Source organism: Patella vulgata, chromosome 7 (assembly GCF_932274485.2).
Source record: "Patella vulgata chromosome 7, xgPatVulg1.2, whole genome shotgun sequence".
NCBI classification, from domain to species: domain Eukaryota; kingdom Metazoa; phylum Mollusca; class Gastropoda; family Patellidae; genus Patella; species Patella vulgata.
In genome coordinates this window covers 56,727,861-56,752,485 of record NC_065885.2, presented here as the reverse complement: position 1 = coordinate 56,752,485, position 24,625 = coordinate 56,727,861, and the positions used below count along the sequence as shown (strand labels likewise).

General features: G+C 37.7%; 2 long non-coding RNA genes across 3 annotated transcripts; both read left to right on the top strand.

Moving 5' to 3' along the window:
* The first annotated feature begins 1,693 nt into the window (after nucleotides 1–1,693).
* LOC126826852 (uncharacterized) lies at nucleotides 1,694–9,292 on the top strand. The gene is made up of 6 exons (XR_007682422.2): nucleotides 1,694–1,939; nucleotides 3,040–3,242; nucleotides 4,215–4,332; nucleotides 6,402–6,486; nucleotides 7,342–7,454; nucleotides 8,319–9,292. It is a non-coding gene; the product is annotated as an uncharacterized LOC126826852 (long non-coding RNA).
* Nucleotides 9,293–12,476: 3,184 nt separating this feature from the next.
* Nucleotides 12,477–22,709, top strand: LOC126826856 (uncharacterized). Of its 2 annotated transcripts, none has more exons than XR_007682428.2 (3): nucleotides 12,477–12,655; nucleotides 20,182–20,513; nucleotides 21,408–22,709. It is a non-coding gene; the product is annotated as an uncharacterized LOC126826856 (long non-coding RNA). The 2 variants fall into 2 exon arrangements; XR_007682429.2 differs by lacking the exon at nucleotides 12,477–12,655 and adding an exon at nucleotides 19,677–20,073.
* Nucleotides 22,710–24,625: the final 1,916 nt, after the last annotated feature.

The following is a 24,625-nucleotide window of genomic DNA, read 5'->3' as shown; positions in this document are numbered from 1 at the left end:
TACCACGTGACTTGTACTGGCTCACTAACTTGAAAGGCCTGGCTAGGAAACCCGTCTAGTCGTTCATGTAAGAGACAAATGAATGAAGTTTCTAACGTCCTAATATTCGGTCCCGAGTGGGCTAATGAAGACGGGCATACGACATACAGTGTGTCTACTATTATATCGAATTCCAACTGTCAAGGGACCTTTAACGTGCACGTCACTTAGTTTTTCGACCCCATCCGAACGACTATTCGTTGCCCCTTACCAGACTGTCCTAGGCTCCACCACCGACAATGGGGAACACGCCGGGAAATCCCGAAACATGAAATACATATTCATGGTAAAAATGAAAATATATCGGAAACATAATCCTTATAAGACATATAGAAATAGATTTCACTAACGAATATCGGGTTATTATTTCTTGCAGCTTAAATTGGGGTGGTTTGCACGTATGCGTGGGGGTTTTCTTCATGATCGTCTTAACTTTGTTTTCAGGGAATATTGCACGACGTTTTTGTTAATTAATCATTATTTGCTTGATAACGATACCTGTATGAGTATTGAAACGTAGCATGTTAATAAAATTCAGAAGTAGTATATCCATATTAGTGTGTTATTTTTATATCGGAAACATTTAAAAATGTAGGGGCCTATATACATGTTAAGAAATTAAAAGAAATTGTAAGAGACAAACTTGAGGACCCATGTATACCAATTACAGCACGGTAGAGACCCACCGACAGTTGGAATCGAATTAAGAGTAGGCCGTAGAAATCTAAAGTATTTAAACTCGATTTAATAGCAGCACTATATATTAATTTCTTTTCCCGTAGTTTCTTTTAAAATTATGTATAACAAATTCAAATTATTTCAAATCTTAGTCATTTGGAAAAAATCTAAAAAAAAAAATAAATGAATATACGAACCCGTTATAAACTTTAAAAATTTAGGCATTAAGTGATCCCGTAAATTCAAAATTCTGGTAAATGTTGATGAGTTTAGGCGTTCTCTGAATACAGTTGAGTTTGGGCGAGCCAATTAATGAACTCTAATAGAAAAGTGCTACTGTGGCTGAATAGGAGATAAATTTGGTATGTTGTTATCTAAACAGTATCACAGAACACGACATACTCCCCCAGTTTAAAAGGCCCCAGAAAGGAATAGGGCTAGACCAAAAAAGGTCTCCCCAAATCATATATCAACTAAATACATTTAAACTTAAACCATTGGCGGTCCTCTGGGGATAACATGATCAGGGCCACGACTAAGACCCGCCAATGAAATAACCCTGCAAAACTGTTTACTGGGGAAAAAGTTAACCGATGGGAATCGGCCATTGAAACAATCTGCAAGCTCGTTCTATTTCCTGGACATCCCCCGGAGAAAGGTAATGCAGATCGGTAACCACCCTAGCCCGATTCACTAAACTCCATATAAGGCATAAATTTGTCAAGGAGCCTCCAGTGCGGGATATTTTAGCCGCAAGTATTTTTACTACTTCTAATTTTTGGTACATGTAAAATGTATAGTCTAGGTCTACTGAATTCTTTCTGGTGTATTTATGAAAGAAATTTTCCAGACAAGCTCCCAGGGACCATGATTTCAAACAGATTCGTCGAGATCTCGCCCAGAATTCGCCAGAATCGTCTCTCCACGGTAATATTGGCCGGAAAAGCGGAAGGACTGGGTTATCAAGACTGAAATTATTTACGACAACCGTTCGTAAGACGTGTCTGTTTACACGTGAGTTGAAAATATTGTAAACAGTGCTTTGGATAAATTCTAAATTCTCTGATTCTGTCCATATTAACAAATTAAACTATGTCTAGACGATTGAGAAACCTTAAAGCTATTGATGATGGCAGTGACGAGGAATCGGATGCTGATTTTGATGATTTAAATAATGAAGAAAACAGCGAAGAAGATGAAGACGAAGAGAGCGAGGAAGGGGGTAACTAACTTAAAAATATGATTGCATGGACTATGGGCATGAAATGGAGTTTAACGTCCTCAGTTTATTAGTAATGAAAAACACATAAACAGTTGATGCAAAATACATAAACTATTACTAATAATAGTATTAGTGAAGTAAGGCTAACCATATAGAGCAGGACAATTTCCTTTATAATTATTATACTCATGATCTTGCTCTCTAACAAGCCATTCTCCATTCTTGTGTAAGGTTGTCAATACATCGTTGATCAAGTAAAATTGGTACTGGTATGCAATATAATATATGGACAGTTCTTCAAACCTTTCAAAGCTTCTACATCTAAGTGACAGCTTATAAAGTCAACAGACAACAATACAGAATTTTGTTCCCTATGTGAACTCCTTAGCATATATAGCGAGGGGGGTTGGATGGTTGAATGGTTAGCACGTATGCACTGTATCATAAAGTCTGTCATTGAGTCAACTGGCGTGGTTTTGAGTCCCCGGTTGTACGTGACAAGGAGTAGGGTCGTCTGTCCAACCTCGTGGGTTTTCTCCGGGTCCTCCGGTTTCCTCCCATTGCTAAAGACCCCTACGCGCAAGCAAATTATGGAAATAAAATTGAACCATATGTTAGACCCAAAATCACCTGGTTTGTGTCGAATGACCGTTAAACCCCATTTCTCTCTCTCTCCTTAGCATAGCATACACTGCCTTGTGTATGGCACTTATTCATAAAGATGAATTACATGTATCTGCTACATACATGTATTATAATGTATCTTTGTGTGGGGGGTGTGGAGGGGGCGCGGCCGGCGCGCAAATGGTTAGCATGTGTGCACTGTCATTAAGTCAACTGGCATAGTTCCGATTCCCTGGTTGTACGCGACAAGGAGTAGGGTCACCTGTCTAACTTTGTGGGTTTTCTCGGGACCCTCCAGTTTCCTCCCACTGCTAAAGACCCCTACACGCAAGCGAATTGTTGAAATAAAATTGAACCGTGTGATAGTCCCAAAATAGTCTAGTTTGTGTCCAGTGGATGTTAAACCTAATTTCTCTCTCTCTCTCTCTCTCTCTCTCTCTCTCTGTCTCTATAATGTATCTTTGTGTGTTTTGTAGAGGAGGAGGAAGAAGATAACTTGTTGTTACCAAGTGATGTAGATGATGACGACAGTGATGCTGCTCCTGAAGATATTGGTTTCAATGTCAGCAAAGATTTAGCTTTGAAAAAGATAAAGAATGCTATTAATGTGTTAAAAAATGAAAAAGCCACCACGAAAAATAAACGAAAGCTAAAGGATGAATTATTTCAACAACAAAAGGTAAGTGTATTTATTGTTCACATTGGTTTCAGTATATCACCCTAATTTATAGCTGTACATGTACATGTAGGTGGTGGTAGCTGTCATGCAAAATGAAATGAAATGGGGTTTAGCATCCAACTGTTATGCACCGTTCTAGAACACACGATATACTTTCTTTTTTGAAGTAAGAACTATGTAGAGGAATGGATAAATATTTGGTGCTACATGTATGTTCCTGTAGCTTACATGGAATGGAGTTTGGTGCCTCAATATTTTGTTGGTCATTTTGAGACTAACATATGGTAAATTTTGTGTGTAATGTGGGGATTAGATATTTGTTAGGACACCAACAATTATGTTTACTCTTCTTCAAACTGCCAAGGGATCTTTATATGCATGTCAATGTGTACCCGGGACCTCGGTTTTCCATCCTATCCGAATCACTAGATAGCTGTCCTTGTCATACCCTTCTTCAAATTCCAATTGCCAAGGGTTCTTTTTAATACATGTCAATACTTGTATGTACATGGGTGGAGGTTGGTGTGCACTTAAAAAAAACCCTTGGCTGTTGGAATTCAAAGTACATGTAAGAGTAGATCATAACATCGTTGTTCAGTCACACTGCTACATGTATGGTTCTTTCCTTTTTCTATAATGTTTGGGGGTTGGATGGCTGAATGGTTAGCGTGTGCGCGCTGTATCATAAAGTCTTTCATTGAGTCATCTGGCTTGGTTTCGATTCCCCAGTTGTACGTGACAATTAGTGGGGTCGCCTGTCCAACCTTCTGGGTTTTCTCCGGGTCCTCCGGTTTCCTCCCATTGCTAAAGACCCCCTATGCGCATGCGAATTATTGAAATAAAATTGAACCATACGTTAGTCCCAAAATGATCTAGTTTGTGTCGAGTGGATGTTAAACCCCATTTCTCTCTCTCTCTCTCTCTCTCTCTCTCTAATGTTTATCTGTCTTTGTTGTATTTTTGATTCAATAGAAACAGAAATTAAAGAATTTTGAGAAGAATAAATTATCAGATGATATTTTAGAAGCTGTTTCAGGAAAACCACTTAAAAAACATCGAAAGTCAACTGATAATGATGTTGAAAATAACAGTAAGTTATTCCCTTTTAAAATATAACAAATGAAAGTGTGAAGTAGTTCCATCAATTTCTTTTGATGTTGTTGAAATCAAGGCACCATGTGTGCATGTACAATCAATTTACAGACGACAGTGCATGAATTACCACTACTGTCACTGGTCAAATTGGCAGTCCTGTGTCCAAATTTGCACGGACTTGTGAGCTGCCATTTTGTAATATACTATTCAAAAAAAGTAGGGGATATTTGATTTTTAAGTGTTATTAAAGTCACCTAATGAAACTGACGAAGAAACAAATGACAAAATGAAATGAAGTTCACATTCATCGATTTATTCCAAATGATCGTTAGACTAAGTAAGGCACAGACTGACCATTATAAGGGTAAAATGATACCCGGGGTCAAACAGCAAAGTTACCACAGCATCACAACCAAGTCAGTAACGGGTAAATCCTCCTCTGTTTGCCAAACAAGCATTGATCCGACGTGGCATACTCCTAATGAGACGTCTAAGGTCATTTTGGTCCAGATTGTCCCATTCCTGTTGCAACGCAGCAGCAAGTTCTTGGACATTGGCAGGACGTTGTTGACGTTGACGTAACCTCTGTCCAAGCATGTCCCAGACATGCTCGATGGGGGAGAGGTCGGGACTCAGTGCTGGCCAAGGTAATGTGGTGATGTTCTGTTGTTGGAGGTAACCTGTAACGATCCTGGCCCTGTGACATCTTGCGTTGTCATCCTGGAAGATGAAACGGCGGCCATGACGTCGTGCGAACGGCACAACATGGACTGCCAAGATGTTGTCCCGGTAGTACTGGCCTGTAACACGCCCTGCAACAACATGTAAAGCCGTTCTTCCAGCAACAGTGATGCCTCCCCACACCATAACAGAACCACCCCCAATTCGATCATGTCTGATGACGTTAACGTCTTGGAAGCACTCGTTTCGACGACGCCACACCCTCCTACGTCTGTCCAAAAAATCAACAGTGAACCTTGACTCATCTGAAAACATCACATCGCTCCAGCGTCGATTATCCCAGTGTTGACGATCCCTACACCAACGACGTCTTGCCTGAATGTGATGATCTCTCAAACAAGGGATCACGCGAGGACGTTGGGCGCGAAGGTGACCCCTATGCAGTCGATTCCGAATCGTCTGGCCACTCACTCTCACACCAGTGTATGTTTGAAGATGAGCGCTGATCTGATTTGCTGTGATGACACGATTTCTCAAGGCCAAGGTACGGATAAATCGATCCTGGGCTTGAGTTGTCGCCCTTGGTCGACCTGAGCGTGGTCTGTCCTGTACAGATTGTGTATCACGGTATCTGGACCATAGCCTGCTTATGACAGACTGAGAAACATTCATCGTCCGCGCCACAACCGCCTGTGTTGTGTCGATCTGTAGCATGCCAAGGGCACGTAACCTTTCATTTTGGGTAAGCCGACGCATATCAAAATTTGTTTTCTGGTCACTAAAACAATTGAACTGATGTTTCCACCCTGGAATTCAATGCCACAATGACTGTAACATTCAAAGTCAGAGTCGTGCAAATCTTGGGTTGGACCCCCATGATGATCCCAAGCATCACCTGCATTCCATGCGGTAGCTATTGGTGCGTTTGGACGTCACATGTAACTGGAAATGTTTCTTCTGTTAGGTTCTATAGTTACTTTTTTCGTAGTCATTTGCATATTTTAGTATTATGCCCCCAAAATCAAATATCCCCTACTTTTTTTGAATAGTATATATTACAGTATGATATTTTAATTTGCACTGGATGGTTTCGATTCCCTGGGTTTTCTCTGGCTCCTCCGGTTTCCTACCACCGCTAAAGACCTACACGCAAGCGAATTGTTGAAATAAAATTTAACTATATGTTAGTCCCGAAATGACCTAGTTTGTGTCGAGTGAACGTTAAAGCCATTTCTCTTTTTCTCTGTGCACTGAATGATCAAACAAAGAGAATTGCTTGATGCAAATTGCTGTATGGTTTCAGGTACGGACATTTCTTTGTTTCTGACTATCATTCTTGTTCGATAATTGTCAACTCATGTTGCTTTTTTTTTTTTTCCCCAGAAAGAATAAAGTTTGAAGATGATGATTTAGAAATGTTAGGTGAAGAAAAACATATAGAAAGTGAAGAATTTATTCCATTAAACAGGTGGGTTATGGACTAGAAACAAAAAAATATTAACATAATTAGAACCATATTTTATAAAGATACATTATGCACTTGGGTGAAGCAAGTTGATTGAAATATTCAGCATACTTTGTTTTCATTATCTATTTTTTAATTATTATAGTGAGAACTGTAAGTTCTTTATCTAATCTTACCTCTAATGCCCCTTTAATATGGCTCTAATTATGTTTGTTATTTTTTTTAAGGCATCGTCTTTGCGGGTATCCAGAAGTCTAGTTAACGGTTATTTCACTTTAAAATAAGAATGACTAGACTTGAATGAGTAATTAAAACAGAGTGATGAAACTCGGTGTATAGTTTCATTATATCAATATCTTGACTAAATTCGACAATGAGCATTTAATAATGCATCTGTTAGTATGTCACGTTCAGAACATATTTCTGCTTCCATTAAACGCTGATAAGCAAATTGATCACTGCTTTATAAAAAGATAAATATGCAATTTCAAAAATGTGTGTCATCTAGTTACGTTTTCAGTTGGCAGGGGACATCAGCCTCAATGTTGGCTTGTTTCCTTTAAGGCTTATGTTTAAGGGGTACAAGGGGTGGGGGGGTAATGGCCGAATGGTTAGCATGTGCGCACTGTATCATAAGGTCTGTCATTGAGTCATCTAGTGTGGTTTTGATTCCCCACTTGTACATGACAAAGAGTAGGGTCACCTGTCCAAACTTGTGGGTTTTATCCGGGTTAAACCCTCTCTCTCTCTCTTTCTCTCTCTTTTTCAGTTTTTTTGGTGGGGGGGGGGGACATTTAAGCGTCACTGTTTACTTTTGTTTCAATCAATAATTGATCTGTTTATTTATTTATTTTACAGTAGTAAAGGTTTAGTGGTAAAATCTGTCGGATCTAAAAATACCAATATTTCACAAACAGCGCAAGATTTTAAAAATAATATGTTATATGGTGGTAGAATAAAACGTATTGATGGTAAGTATCAGTGGTTACCATTTAAGGGAAATAACTCCGTTTTGGCAACAGGAGGCAGACCACCATTAATTTTCCCATTGACGTCAATGTTAATTCTGGCCTCTTTGCCCACCTCCAACTTTTCCCCAAAATGGTCATGTCTTTGCACTAAAATTTTTATGAGGTTGACCACCAAAATTTTGAGATACACAAACTTGAAGAAGCGTTCTAAAAACATGTAACTAGTTGCCGTACATATCACCGTAGCCAACCTGATAACCCTGTTATCCGTCCGCCTCAAAATCATAAATAATTACCAAAACCTGGCAGAAAATGTTAATTCAAACCCCCTTCGTCCATTCTAGACCAAAAAATCAACAAAAATGGGCATGCAAAGGGGGAGAAAAGATACACAGAGAGAATTGCTATAAATAGATAAACTACAGTTTGTGGGTACCGAGATGGTGAAATTTAACGGTGGTCTGTCTCCAACAGGGTTCAGACATATAATTCTCCACCTTGTTAACGACCTTTAACACATTTTAAGTTGAACCTTCCAAAGATTTGATTATTGTAACCACAAAGAGTTTCTTATATAAAATTGATGTTTGCCAGTTAAGGAGGTTTGGATGTCTGGGTGATTGAACCACAGATAATAAATTCATTGGTTCTATCCCTGGTTTCTAGATGCTTAGTCTGAGTGGGTTTTCTCTGGGTAGTCCCAGTGCTAAAGACCCTTGCATACATGAATTTATAGAAATAGAATATACTATGTTGCACCAAAGATGACTAGTGGACATTAAACCATATTCTCTCTCTCTTCAAGTTCAACACTGCACGATTCTGAATTGTTTGTACATTCTGCTAATTCTATTATACTTTCAGCTCAAGGCCTACAAAGACAAATTGCAAAAAGAAGAGTGAGAAAAGTTTAGCTCATGACATAGACAACATAATATGAGTTCCTATAGATTTATTGAAACAAGACTATATTTTATGGAGTTGAACTTGGAATCCATTAAATCAACACATAAGACACAAAAAGATAGATTATCTTATTCAACATTTTGTTACAATCTTGATTGCTGAAGAAGAAATAAGAACATAAGTTTTTGAAAGTAATAGAAATGGGCCAAGAACTGAGCCTTTGTCACACCAGCAATAACAGCTACAGCATTTGCACTGTAAAAAAAAAACAGTTTGCCATGATCTTCCAAGCGAATGTCAGATGAATCGTTTCTTATGTGAATACCAGGTACATGGACCTTTCCACAAATTATATATTTACAAAACAGACTTATTACCTTAGGAAATAATGGTTCAAATCATGGTCTCGTCTCATAAATTGTTTTTGTGATAAAGCTTAGCCAAAAGAACATTAAGACAGGGGTTAAAATAGACTGAGTTGATTCACCTGCCCTTGTTCAAAGTTCTATTTCTTAAAGATACATCATGGGAGATTAGATAACGAGCTGGCATTTCTCACTATATTAGTTAAAAACTAGATAATGTAATGGGAATTTGCTGAAATTCTCAGTCAAATTGATCCATTCTGAACCAAGAATTTAGCGTTTAATTTTTAGACCTAGCCTCGATCATCATTACTAAAGTCGGTACAATAAAAAAACATCTGGATTATCCATTTTTTGATTTAATCATCAATAAGCGTTGAGCAGCAGATCGGATTCTAATCCAATAAATATCGCAGGCTAGTGATGACACCAAGAGTTGATTATGGTCTGGATAAGTTAATTAATGTCTAATTAATAATTTAGATAACATTTCAGTCCTAAAGAAAGACCTGCAATAGGCAGATTTAGCTCTTGTATAATGTATTTTTAATAAAAATATTGTTAGCATTATGATTTCACATTTATTCTTTTGAAATGGCAGAAGTTAATTTCAGATGCCCATGAAAAAATACTAAGGCTCTGTCAATTCGAGTATGATCAATGTGAAACTTGGCATGCTTGTTTTTATGACAATCTTTAATACATCATCACAATTCCAAGATGGTTGTTCCTGGTTCATATAGTATACTTGTACTTGTTGTTACCAACATGTGTTATTGATAGGTGAATACACGGCCCACACCGTTATCAAAACGTATTGGTATTGAGTTGACACCTACTTTTTAACCTCAACTCACACATCACATCAACCTAATTCAACACTATGCATATTCTCCAAGAATAACCTATAAAAAATCTTCATTATATTCAATCAAATGAAAAAAAAACAACATTTAATTATATCATAAAGTCACCATACAATAGCATAACACTGCATATTTATGCTCTCATTGATATTCATTATTTGTATGCGCTCATGGATTTCATGCCCTCATTAATATCATCATTAATTTCATACTGTCATTAATATCATTCATTAAGTTCATGCCCTCATTAATATCATCATTAATTTCATACTGTCATTAATATCATTCATTAAGTTCATGCTCTCATTAATATCATTCATTAATTTCATGCTCTCATTGATATTCATTATTTGTATGCGCTCATTAATATTGATGTAAGTTGTTATTCCAAGATATTAATGCCTAATTACCAAAAAAATCATTTGATTGGTCCTTAGTTTACCCTATTAGGAAATAGTCTTAATACATTAATTACAAATGTCAGCTTTATCAAGTTCAGGTTCTTTATTTTGAGTTTGAACTGGTCAGTATATATATAATTACAATATTTCCATAATCTACAGTACGCTCATAAGTGGAGGGTGGAAATTTAAATTAAAATGCAAAAAGGAATTACTTATATTGGTACTATAATGATACAATTACAGTAATTTAATAATACTATTCATAAATATAAAATATAAAAAACACCATTAATAGATAATCATTCTATAGGTTTCTATATCTATTTTAATTACATTATTTTTAACAATTATAATCGACACTGATCAAAATATGACCAATATTTACCTAGTTTATTTAAGTCTTGTATTAGTATATCAACCTGTTTCTATATATAATTTATGTGCTGATAAGCGTATACGAGTTAAATGTTTTAATAATAGTACGAAAGCCCAGAAGGCTCATTCCAAATTCCAAATGCTAATTTCAATAATAGGGCTGAAGTGTAAAATTTATCACGTGCAGTAGTTTGCGCCATCTTGTGTCCCGTTATATTCAATACCGGTTTAAGCCAAGTATAATGTATTATTAGTTTGTCACTGATAATGTTGAAAGCAATCTTACAAGCTAGGAATTTGTATTTAAATGCTGAAGTAGATTCTTCCTTTCCGTAAATATCCAGGATGGACAATCGGCATACAACGGATGTTTATTGTACCCCCCTCGAAAATAAAAATGATGTATTTACGGTTGCCGGGGGTGGGGGGGTTGATCGGGAAATTTATTCTTTATTGTTTTCTTTGTTGGATAAGATTGGATAGAGCTGTCTGAACTAGTAAATCAATTGTTTAATATGAACTTTAGCTGAATTGATGATTCTAGAAAATAATGCCAATTTTGCCGTTTGTAAATACCGAAATTCCTTTTTGGGATTTGAAAAAAAAAACAACATACCAAGGCCGAAATGAGAAATGTTTAATGTTGGCGATTTGCCTTTCGAAAATTAAGGTCGGTCTAACTGTAATTCAGGACCCGAGTTCACAAAGCATTCTCAGACTTAAGTTAAGAATTTACTCAACTTTCAATAACTGTTTATGAGAAATATCTTTGATCCAGAAACACAAAACTTTGCACATAGTTTCTTATTGATGTATTTGATACATTAAAACAACAAAAGTTTTATAAAGGGCCTTATTTTAGTTTAAATAAGGCGAACAATTTTGAGTAAATTCTTAACTTATATCTGAGAATGCTTTGTGAACTCGCGGCCTGTTCTTGACCTGAACTTATAGAACTAATTGTCTGGTATTCTAGTTTCTAGAACTCAACACCTAGATACTCCTTCTATTCCTTGTTTCGCATATTTCTTATATTTTTTAACCGACAACCATAGTTCATTCCAGATCTAATGCTTCCTCGGGTAATACGTGAACACCACTATACTCAGATACACTTCTAGATAATCACGATGATTTCATTATAATAATACTGGTCGCTAACAATTCCTGACGACTTTGAAAGCAATTTAATATGCACATCCCATTTATATTGTAGCACCATAGGTCTTCTGTCAGACGCGGAGAGCGGAGGACATGCTAAAACCGGTCGCCACCACCGGCGTATAACCCATGCATCTTTTCTTACTACATATTTTAGTAGCCTTGTGATCGTCTAGCATTTTCACTTGTCGCCTTTGCTTCCACTTCACGTTGTGTATTCTCTTCTTCTTAGCTATCTCAGTTAGTTAAAGACGTTTGTCTTACCAGGTATAACAATGCAACAGTTCATTTTTACATTTTATATAGCATAGCTGGGTACATAGATACAAGCATAGTAGACTACAATACTATTTTATATAGCATAGCTGGATACATAGATACAAGCATAGTGGACTACAATACTAAAGTCATTCTCTCAAACTCGCTGGGGCGAGTCTGCTGATAGAAATTGCTACATCTTTTCCCATAAGAATCAAGCTGCTGTCTGACAAATGCTCACAGATACGATAGTTATGTAGCTTTGGGTATTGGACCTTCAATTATCTAATTGGTCAAATATGATGTAAATAGGTATAAACATCGGTTTATTAAGCCAAATGATGCAATCGTAATTTTCCGATCACGTGTTAAACGTGATATTCTCATTCCCACGGAACCAGCTAATGTTTACCAAATTATAACTCTTTTTTTATATAACAATCTGTCATTCATTCACTAATTTGATTTATGTACACATTAGAAAATATGTTTGAATCCCACAGCTTGCCAAAGACATTAATTAATAGAATATAATGCCATCATTTTTCTCTATTCCTGGTCTATAAATTTGAAAACAATGTCGCAACGACAATATTTCTACATGTCAAATTTTGGCCGGCGGTGATAAGAAACCGATATTAATTTTAATCGGCCTTATACGGCCTAAATCGACATCCGTAACACCATTTATCCTCGTGAATCTTGAATTTATTTCAGCAGTAGGAAGTCAGAGAGACAAACTGGTCTGTATTAAGAGAACTTAGTTTTCATTGTAATTACGTGCTTATCTAATTCATTCGTAGTTCGTATATAGTGATGGATACAATGTTGAATAGTGAGTGATGTATAAATCTTAGTGCTTGTTGGTAGGCTATGTTTTTGTTTTTTTAGTTTGGGGGTGGATTTATGATCAAACATTTTATTACTCTGTTGGCAAATCAGTTGGATTTGGAATAGCGGTTCGGCGAGAGAGGGAAATGGGGTTTAAAGTCCACTCGGCACAAACTAGGTCATTTCGGGACTAACGTACGGTTTAATTTTATTTCAATAATTCGCATGCGCGTAGGGGTCTTTAGCAGTGGGAGGAGACCGGAGGACCCGGAGAAAACCCACGAGGTTGGACAGGCAACCCTACTCCTTGTCACGTACAGCCGCGGATTCGAAACCACGCCAGTTGACTCAATGACAGGCCTTATGATATAGCGCGCACGTGCTAACCATTCGCCCCCCCCCCCCATAGCGGTTCGGTAGCCCTACGACCCTGGGTTGCACAATACAAGGGTGGCTGTCAATAGCTTACTGGACACCATGAAACTTGATCAGTTTGGCTCGGTAATTTTTTTACCAAAGTCGCCTGACCATTACAAACCATTGATCATAAAGTATTTTTTAAGGTTGAACAATTAGTAATACCACTGATGTGCAAAATATGTGGAAGTACTAGAAGCCATTTTATAATGTCACCTTCCCTCCCGTCGCGAAACCAATATTACAACTCAAATCACATTGATTATTGTTGCATTTTATTATTTAAATGTTCCTGATGATAAATAGATGTATTTAATTTTTATTAAACATTATAGCTTAGCCCTTTCTTTTATGGACGAAAACTCCGACCGTCTCGGCAGTATAAAAGGGAGATGACTCTTAATTTTGTAGGAAGAAGACATTAAATTACTATACGGCATTTATAAGCAAGCTAACGTTAGAAATATACTATATAGGTGGGGAATTTTCACCAGACAACTAAGTTTCCGTCAAATCTTCATCGAATTCGTACTTTATAGTCCGGGAGCTAGGTGGGTTTTGTTCAACATGAAAGGTGCGGAAGGTTTGGCATGCCAGTGGTGTATGGCTGGGTTAGGAGACCCCAGAAACCCAATTCTTAAGTTGCGCCAGTGGTGGGTGTGGTAGGAGGAGCCACCCATAGTATTCCCCAAAATGGGTTTATTCAACATGGAAGGTGCAAGTTCCACTTCAATGGCATTTGATAGAGGAATGTGCCCTGAATTCGGAAATATAACTTAAGAATAGGATTTTTCACATTATTTCGTGATCTATTCCAAGTATATTGCACAAAACTACATGGACATTTTTGATACTGCTAGGAACAAACATATGAGACATAAAATTAATGAAGTTTTAGCTAAAAGTATGACATAATCTCAAAAATAACGAAAATATCACTCGACCCCCATCGGTAAATAAAATGTTAATCAACATGAAAGGTGCGATTGAGGAAGCCTAAGCCTAAATTGTACGGAATGATATCAGAAATCATTATCATCAACTTGAGCATGAAATTCCTGGTGGTCAGTGTACTTAAGAAGAGAATAATGCTGGTTTGCACCGAATGCCCCCCTAATTAGAAATTTAATTAACATGCAAGTTGCGATATTGGAACAAGGTGTAAAATGTAGGGACTGATCATAGGATTCACAACCACTAACTTAAGAATGAATATTTAGGTGGTAAATGAACTTAAGAACAGCAGATGTGACCAATAACCTTAAAAAATCAGTGTCAAGCAGTGCAATATGCCCACAATGCTAAGTTTCCTCTTGATCTCTGATAGTAACACTGATACATTAAAATTACCGCCCACTTCCTTCATACTAAGAGTCATTTAAAACATAGATCTATGTCATGTAATTGCATATATCAACCAAGACCTAATCAACCAGAACCTAACTTAGGAGAGGCAACCATCTCCATCACATTAAGCATCATCAGATTTCTCATTCCTCAATGTCTTCCTCAACCAATGACTCCCATAGTTCAGGACCATTAAACCATAAGATTCCATACTGTCTTTCCTTAAACTCCCAACCATCTTCCGGCGATGGGTGCTGGTTAATTCCTGATTTATCAGCGTTTCCCTATATCTTTGCGACCAAAAATGCCCTTGTCATCTGTAGTGACACTTTTGATTCGCAGAGAGGAATCATACTACTATTGATGCCCTTTTCAGTTTCTCCAGAAGATTTTTACATCTTGCCTTAGACCCATTACGTCTTCATAAACACGGTGTAGCGATGCCTGTTGAGTGAGGAGATTTCTTGTCGCTTAGCCCCATACATATGTACGGTGAATGATATCGCTACATCGTGTTTGAGAAGAAGCAATGGGCCAAAGGCAAGATGTAAAAATCTTCTGGAGAAACTAAAGGGCATCGATGATAGCGATTCGGAAGTGTCACAAGTGTCACTACAAATCAAAAGGGGCATCTTTTGTCTCAAAGATATCGGGAAGCGCTGATAAATCAGGTATTACCCAGCACCCATCGCCAAAAGATAGTTGAGAGATGGACAGAATGAAATCATGCGTGTTAATGGTCCTGAACTCCGGGAGTCATTTGTTGAAGAGGACATTGAGCAATCTGTTCAGGATACCTCTGATGATGACATTAACACTGCTTCCTCTGATGAAGACAGTTGCCTTTCCTAAGTTAGGTTCTGGTTGATTAGGTCTTGGTTGATATCTGCAATAACATGACATAGATCTATGTTTTAAATGACTCTTAGTATGAAGGAAGTGTGCGGTAATTAATGTACCAGTGTTACTATCAGAGATCAAGTGGAAACTTAGCATTGTGGGCATATTGCACTGCTTGACACTGATTTTTTAAGGTTATTGGTCACATCTGCTAAAGTTCATTTACCACCTCAATATTCATTCTTAAGTTAGTGGTTGTGAATTCTATGATCAGTCCCTACATTTTACACCTTGTTCCAATGTCGCACCTTTCATGATAATTAAATTTCTAATTAGGGGTCATTCGGTGCAAACCAGCATTATTCTCTTCTTAAGTACGCTGACCACAAGAAATTTGATTCTTAAGTTGATGATAATGATTTCTGATATCATTCCGTACAATTTAGGCTTGGTTTCTCACTCGCACCTTTCCTGTTGATTAACATTTTAATTACCGATGGGGGTTGAGTGATATTTTCGTTATTTTTGAGATTATGTCATACTTTTAGCTAAAACTTCATTAATTTTATGTCTCATATTTTTGCTCCTACCAGTATAAAAAATGTCCATGTAGTTTTGTGCAATATACTTGGAATAGATCACGAGATAAAGGAAAAATCGTTTTCAGTAAAATCGAAAAATTGCTAATTAGTGACCTTTGACCTCTTCTTAAGTGGCCTTTCCACCAAAAATCCTATTCTTAAGTTATATTTCCGAATTCAGGGCACATTCCTCTATCAAATGCCATTGAAGTGGAACTTGCACCTTCCATGTTGAATAAACCCATTTTAGGGGGTACCATGGGTGGCTCCTCCTACCACACCCACCACTGGCGCAACTTAAGAATTGGGTTTCTGGGGTCTCCTAACCCAGCCATACACCACTAGCATGCCAAACCTTCCGCACCTTCCATGTTGAAGAAAACCTACCTAGCTCCCGGGCTATTAAGGGATCTTTTACGAACACGCCAACGTGTACACGGAACATTTGGGTTGTATCTTATCCGAACAAATAGACGTGTTGTTCCTTGCCAACCAGCCCCCTCGCTTCGCCAAGACCTGTTGTCTCCCGCCATTTAGAAATGAAATGAAATAAGGGTTAAGACGGACATATGTCATACAGTGTGCTATGAGGGAAATTTTGTCCGGACAGCGGCGCTACGGCTTTGTCTTATTTCAAATTATCGTTAAAAGCAGAACACTTCGTTAAAGTTGTGGAAAAGCACAAGAGAATCTGGTAAAAAAATTGAAGGAATTGCAGGATAACAATGTAAACATGAACGCAAAAGTTATCACGTTAAAAGCTCGCCACATTCTGTACAGGTAAGGAAAAAATGAGTGAAATGAATGGGATTTAACGTCCTATTTTTCTTTTGCAATCGGACTAAAAAGGACGGGCATATGCCGTGCATATGAGGAAAGTTTTGCCCGGACATAATTGATTTCCAACTGTCAAGGTGTACACGGGGTCTCGGTTTTGTCACACCATCCAAACGACTAGAGACTGTTCCTTGCTAGTGTCTGTGTTATAGTCATTGGGCCAGCTTCACAATAACTCTTACTTCCCCATCCTTAAGGAAGTAATAGCTGTACAGAGAAGTGCCTGGAAACACATTACAGTTGTCGTATATTGTCGTCACCCCATCTGGTCGGTCCGGTTGAAATAAACCATATATATTTCTGAAATTTATATTGATTTGGTTGTTTTTCCCATCGAAAGAAAGAGCCCTAATGATGTTCAAGGATTTTTGACAAGAATTTCCAGGGTTGTTCATCGTTGTTACGATATATTGTAAGCCCCTCTGACATACCATAGTCGGTTACCAAATGTCGCATAAACAATTCTTTTCAAAATTGTATTTTACAGTGAAGCTGTTGTAAGTGATGTAACAGTATTAGAATTTGGGTCTGTTTCACGAAATTTTAACTAAGTTAAAATCTAAATTTTAGTAATTTGATTGGATAATATTAGATTGATTTTAGTGCTTAGCCAATCAAAATTGAAATATCTACTAAAATTTGGATTTTATCTTTAGTTAAAATTTCGTGAAACAGGGCCCTGGAGTCTAAGTTAAATACCGAGTTACAGAGAAGAGATGTTGTTATTGACGAAATAGAACGAAGTGGTGTTGGAACTATATCACTATATATGGAAAATAAAACTTATTCATTGAAAGAACATTATTTGGAAGATGGCGACATAATACATTTTATTTTATGATCAGTAGTGGAATACCACGTTTTATCAGTGAAATAAAAGTGTTATTCCACTGGCTAGTTGTTTTTACCTAAAATGATTGTAAAATCATAAAATAAATAGAACATTTGTCGTTTTGTCGTGAATAACATATTTTATTTCATCTCTAAGCAAGAAAACGTTTATATTTTCACTCATGCTACGCATTCGTGAAAATATAAGTTTTCTTGCTTCTCGATGAAATAAAATATGTTATTCACTCTAAAACGACAAATATCCTCTATATCTTTATAAATAGCGTGATCATTGAATTAATTCTCTAAAATAGATGACGTATGAATTCAATGTATACTCTACCCCCCACCCCCAACTTATATTTATTATTATAAAATGGCACACGCGCGAATTGCATTGCAATACGTTCAGTAAAAATCATATTGATTGTATGAATTTGTCATTTTTTCATATTTTTGTTATTGTTCTGCATGGCCATTGTTTTGAATAGACTGCTCCATAATATTTAATCATTGGTTGTTTTGAATAAACTGCTCAATAAAATGTAATCATTTTTTGTTTTAATAGACTGTTCCGTAAAATGTAATCATTTACTGTTTTAATAGACTGTTCCATTACATTTATTGTTTTAATAGACTGTTCCGTAAAATGTAATCAATTCAGAACAACCCGCGGTGACCATGACAAATTTACTTTACGTGAAACATGTACACATGGGGTAACAATCGGAAGTTAGTAACGTGTGTCACGCGTTGTCGTCCAGGCCATGAGCCATGCCTGTGGACTATATCTACTGGAATTTGGCGTGGTTTCATATCCCCGCTTGTACGTGACAAGGCGTAGGGTCGCATGCCGAACCCCGTGGATTTTCCACGGGTCCTCGAGTTTCCTCACACTGCTAAAAAACCCTACGTGCTAGTTCTTTGGGAACTGTCTCTGGCCGGATGATATCCGCTGACATTCCTATCCGTCCCTATATAGCTGCAATATGAAAATGCGATTACCGCTCTTCCCCACCTCTTTTCGCAGGCTATTTTGGAAAACTTACCTTCTATTTTTCATCGTAATCCTTTATTTTTCGCCAAAGAATCATTTCTTGCCACAGCTGATACACATTTATAATACTTCAACACTATTTTCAAGTAGAATTTAGCGATTAAATAAACACCCGGTCTGTGCGTGTTCGAAACACGTAATGGCTGATAAGTTCAAAAGTATTCTGTGTATGTTTTTAATCTCAAAACTTAAATAATTCCTTTGGTGAACAAAGAAGAATCGCGGTGAAAAATAGTCGGTAAGGATTTCAAAATAGCCTTAGAACAGAGGTGGGGAAGAGCAGTATTTTCATATTGCAGCTATATAGAAAGCGATAGGAACTGTCAGCGGACATCGTCCGATCAAAGACAGTTCCTAAAGGAACCATCTATGCGCAAGCGAATTAAATGACCTAGTTTGTGTCGAGTGGGCGTTCTTGAATTAACACAAAGGGGCGTTCTAGGAAATGAAATGAAATGGGGTTTAACGTCCTACTGTTCTGCTCCTAACCTGGGCTAATGAAGACGGGCATACGCCATACAGTGTACTATGAGGGAAATTTTGCCCGGGTACCGGCGCTACGGCCTACTCTTATATCGAATTCCAACTGCCAAGGGATCTTTTACGTACACGCCAATGTGTACACGGGACCTCGATTTTCGTCCCATCCGAACGACTAGACAGCTGTCCTTGTGGGCGTTCTAGGTGTTGAGCATGAAATAATATAATAAAAATAGAACAAAGAAAGGAGGTAGATATAAGAAGTAAGATTATAAGCCTATATTAGCCTCTATTGTTTTAATTTAGAAATTGCATTGCGGATAGCACGACATTAACAAATTTAGAGTTTTGAATCTTGTCAAGAGAATATTTACGAGCACACTAAACATTTCATCCGAACGAATAAAATGGAGTAGTCTCCCTTAGACTTTATGTTTACCTCATTTTGAGGAAGTAAATATGGGATTTCCCCCTTTAAAAATACATAGAAGTTGGTCATTTTTTACAATAGAAGCCGTAAGCAGTCACTTTTGGCTTACAAATATAGGGAATTAGGGCCGAAAATTATGGAAGCCTATAACTACCATTCATAATTTCTACTTTTCGCCTCTTCAGAACACTTCCTAGGCGAAAAATAGAAAAGTCGACAGTACGACAGATCATAGGTCGCTAATAGCGCAGTGTGTTAATTTCCTAATTTCTACTTTTCGAGTTACATTTTGGCTTGTATAGCGTGTTGGCGCCTTCTTACTGACATCAATAAATACAAAAATATGACTAAGTCGAAAGTCGACAAGACGGTATACAAGCCAAAATGCAAGTCGAAAAGTAGAAATTAAGAAAAAACGGGGGGCGCTGTTATCGCGGTGTGTTATTTCTTAATTTCCTATTTTCGAGTTGATTTTGGCTTGTATACCGTCTTGTCGCCTCACATTTTGTCGTAACTTCTACTTTTCGACTTTTCGACTTTCGTGTTCTGAAGAGGCGAAAAGTAGAAATTATGAATGGTAGTTATAGGCTTCCATAGAAAATAGTTTAGGAGCCGGGGAATATATTGAACACGGTAAGATTGCAAGCACCTCCATTCACACAACATTCATCAACGATTTTGTATAATGGTTTAAATATCATAACAAGGGTATTAATTTAATTTCTTTTTTTTACATTTTAGGCTTTAGTAAAGACGTCACACAAATATATAATTAAATCATGAACAAAGAAAGGGGAAGAATGTCAGTTGAGCATGACAGAATAATACAGCAGAACTATGTATACTTGTTGGATAATCTAGATGCTAAGCACCTATGCCCGTATCTCCATCAGTGTGGCATCCTATCGGTGGATGAAATGAACGAAGTGATGACTGAGGAAGAATCAAGGGGTAGAAGACAGAGTGTTGTGAAGGTTTTAGACATTGTTAGAAGGGCTGGAAGCTCGGCCTTCCGAAACTTTAAACAAAGTCTCATTGAAAGTGGATACAGCTCAGTGGCTGATAAATTAGAGGTATGACAAACTTAAATGTTTTAAGTTGTCAGTCATGTTATATTTAAACGATGTACATTACAAGGGGGAGTTCCTCACGGCTTGGTTTTTGGGGTCAGTTTTGGTGCAAAATTGATGGAAAGTTATATTAGCGACGTAAAAAAGAGTCCATACCCAGATATTCACGAAGAGCTGGAGGTATATCTAATTTAAAGTAGCTAAGTCCGTACCTCAATATCTTCCAAAATCTTCGACATTGAAAACACGATTTTTTTGGCAATTTAAATCAGCATTGGTGTTGTGGTCTTACCTGGAAAAGGTCGGCTTCTGATATCCAATATTTAATACAAAATAAACATTTTACCATTGGTACACGAATCGTGTACCATAATGCGTTTCAGCACCATTTGTAGCAAGGTGCTCAAAGAATGAGGCTAGACATATTCCACAAGTCATGTCAAACGGTGATGCCATATTCTTATTTGGAGAGCATGCGCAATATATACTATCGGTGTTGACTGAAATAACCAGACGCTAGAAACTGTCTTTCGGTTGAGACTTCTGAAGTATTTCGCCGAACATAACTGATGACAATTCACAGTAAAACGGAAACGATTGAATGTAAAAAAAAAGTTTATATAAATTCATATTACATTATTATATGTGTTGCGACCCATTTGTGCCAATTTCTAGGCCCAAAATATTAGCGATTTAGCTCCTTTAAAATTACACGTATTAAGATATTAAGTACATGTAGGCCTACATTACTTAAACGCTGTACATTCAGGCGTTCCTTGTAGCTGAGTCTTATGGTCAGTTTTGGGATTCAAAAATAAGCATGGCCGTTTTGTCACTAGGTAGATTATAATTAGATATATATTTAAACACCGTTGTGTGTGAACTTTCTTTTGACAGGGTCCAACTTTAAATGCAAATAATCCACCCCATAATTATGTTCACGAAAAAATAAAATGGATGGAACGTTCTATAAATCAACATAAAGAAGAACTACAAGATGTGAAGGACACACTTAATGCCGAGATCAACAGAAGAAAGTCCGATGAGGAGCGTGATAAAATTAAGAAACCGGGGAGCTTACTAACACCATTTAGGAAACTCAAATTGAACAAGGAGAAAACTGGAAAAGAAAGGAGTGCAACCACAGACAACCTTAAAACCAAAGTTAAGGAATTCGAGAAAGCACCCGTACGTAGACGAAGCTTAGAAGAAACGCAGACGTCAGAAGTAATAAGATCGTTAAAAGCAGAAAACTATTCGTTAAAGTTGTGGAAAAGCACAAGAGAGTCTGGTAAAAAATTGGATGAATTGCAGGACAACAATGTAAACATGAACGCAAAAGTTATCACGTTAAAAGCTCGTCATATTCTGTACAGGTAATGTAAAGAATGAATGAAATGAATGGGATTTAACGGTACTACTTTTCTGTTCCAACCGAGATAATGAAAAGGGGTATAATCATGCCATGCGGTGTGTCATGAGTGAAATTGTGTCCGGACGCAACTGAATCACAATCGTCAAGGGTTCTTTTACGTTCAAGCCAATGTTTACACTAGACCTCGGTTTTATCGCCCCACCTGTTCCTTGCAAGTGTCCGTGTACTTTCATTGCGTCAGCTTTAAAAAGACGTTTAAATAACTCTTACTTTTCCGTCCTTTAGGAAGTAATAGTTGTACAGACCTGAATTTCAATGGGTGTCTGGAAACAACTTTAAATTTGTTGTATTTTGTCGGCACCCTATTTTGTCTGTCTGACTGCAGTAATCCATATATTTCTAAACTTGTTTTTTCTATTGAAAGAAAGAACTATAGTGATGTTCAACTATTTTTAACAAGAATTTCCAGAGTTGTTCATGGTTATTATGAAATCTTGTTAGCACCTTATTGAAAGGAAGATCATATTGGCTTTTAATGATTTTCGAGCAATTTCATTTGTTGCGCAATCTTATATAATCCCCTCTAGAGTTATGCCCCTTTTTGTTGTAGCATGTCAGAACTTTATAGATACTGTTGTCTATCAGCCCTAATGGTGGCTCGTTCACCAGAAGTTCTTAGGCTCGATCCCGGCGTTCGCCGAGAAAGTTTCTCTGGATTTTCCGGGTTCGTTTCCCCATTCGGATGGGACAAAAACCGAGGTCCACTGTACACATTAGCGTGCACGTAAAGAACCCTTGACAGTTGGATTTCAAAATGCGAGAAGGCAGTAAAGCGCTGCTGCCTGGGTGTGACACGTACCCTGTGTCCGGACGGCCAAATCTTCTGGGGGGGGGGGGATGGCTGAATGGTTAGCGTGTGCGCGCTGTATCATAAAGTCTGTCATTGAGTCGACTGGCGTGGTCTCGAATCTCCGGTTGTACGTGACAAGAAGTAGGGTCGCCTGTCCAATCTCGTGGGCTTTCTCCGGGTCCTCCGGTTTCCTCCCACTGCTAAAGACCCCTATGCGCAAGCGAATGTTTGAAATAAGATTAAACCATATGTTAGTCCCGAAATGACCTAGTTTGTGTCGAGTGGACGTTAAACCCCATTTCTCTCTCTCCAAATCTTCTGTGTCACACTGTCGTGTGTCTAAGTAGGACTTGACGTTGTGATAAATAAGACTTCAAACTCTTTTCTGTTCTCTGGAGATATCTTTATAGGTTACAATAATATATTCTACAACATCGACCCAGCTATTGTTCTTTAGGTATTTAAACGTTAACCACGATTAAAACCTATGATGTGTACCCTGGCTATTTCGCCCAACCGTCTCCCGGGAAAACGCGCTAGTCTAATTTGTATGAAAAGGTGAGGGGTGTCAACTATCAGGGCGGATCCTTGGCCATATTTGGGCAAGCGCCGCATTAGAGCACGCCGTTACGTCAACCCTAATTTTATGAAATTGGGCTAATTTGTACTGTACGAATGGTGCGGAGACCTCTGACCTGATGTCTGATCGTTAACGTAATAGGATATCATTTTTAACTAACCGTGACACAACAGTAGCCCTCTTCCAGAAATAACTGGTAGCAGGAACCGTGAGTCAAGTCTAAGAAAGATGAAGGAATCCTGCAAGCGTAGCCTGCATAGTGTCACATGGGCACGGAAAAGTAAGACGTTTTTGCAGGGGGGGGGTGTTGGAACTATATCAGTATATAAGGAAAATAAAACTTATTCATTGAAAGAACATTGTGTGGAAGATGGCGACATAATTCACTATCTTTATAAATAGAGGGGGTGAGGGGAGGGGTATGTGGTCGAATAGTTTAACGCATATGCATTAGATCATAAGGTCTGTCATTGAGTCAAGTGTAGTCAGGCCCGTAACTAAGGGGGGGGGGGCTCGTTGCTCTGGGCCCTGGGTGTAGTGGTTTAGATTCCCCGCTTGTACGTGACAAGGAGAACAGTGTCCAAGCTCTTGTGTTTTCTTTAGGTCTTCCTGTTTCCTACAGCTAAGGATCGCTACGCACAAGCGGTTTATTGAAATAAAACTGAACCATACATTAGTCCCGAAATGGCCTAGTTTGTGTCGCATTGAATCAAACAAAATGTCACACATTATCGTCACACATCATCGTCACGCTTCACCATTTGTCGACCACTGTCAATATGTTGGAATTTTTAAAAATCATTTGATTATATGATGACAGTTGATAAATATGGACTACCGTAATGTTTTTTTTTATTATTATTATTTAGAATGTTTCGTTTGTGATTTGTTTAGAATGTTTCGTTTGTGTTTTGTTTAGAATGTTTCTTTTATACATAAATTTAAAAATGTGATTTTTGTACAATGCTGTCTTCAGTGCTTTTATGATAACGTTCAACTTTTGTAAAGGTAGGCCTATGCTAAAAATCGAATCACAGCTCAGAATTAATCGACGCCATTGGAAGACCCCCATCTCAGCCCCTTATAATACAATTATTGCGTGTTTCGCCCCCATCCCACCCCGCAGGGTCTTGTTCCTAATTTAAAATCTGAAAGATTGCTGCTCGTACTAGCAATTATTTGCCAATTGACTTCAATGTTGAATGGCTGTAACATCACAGGTTGTAGTTTTTTGCTGAACATACCGTTGGTTCCGATCTTTATAGGCACACAGGGGGCCGCATTTGGCACTCACCACACCATAATTTTGA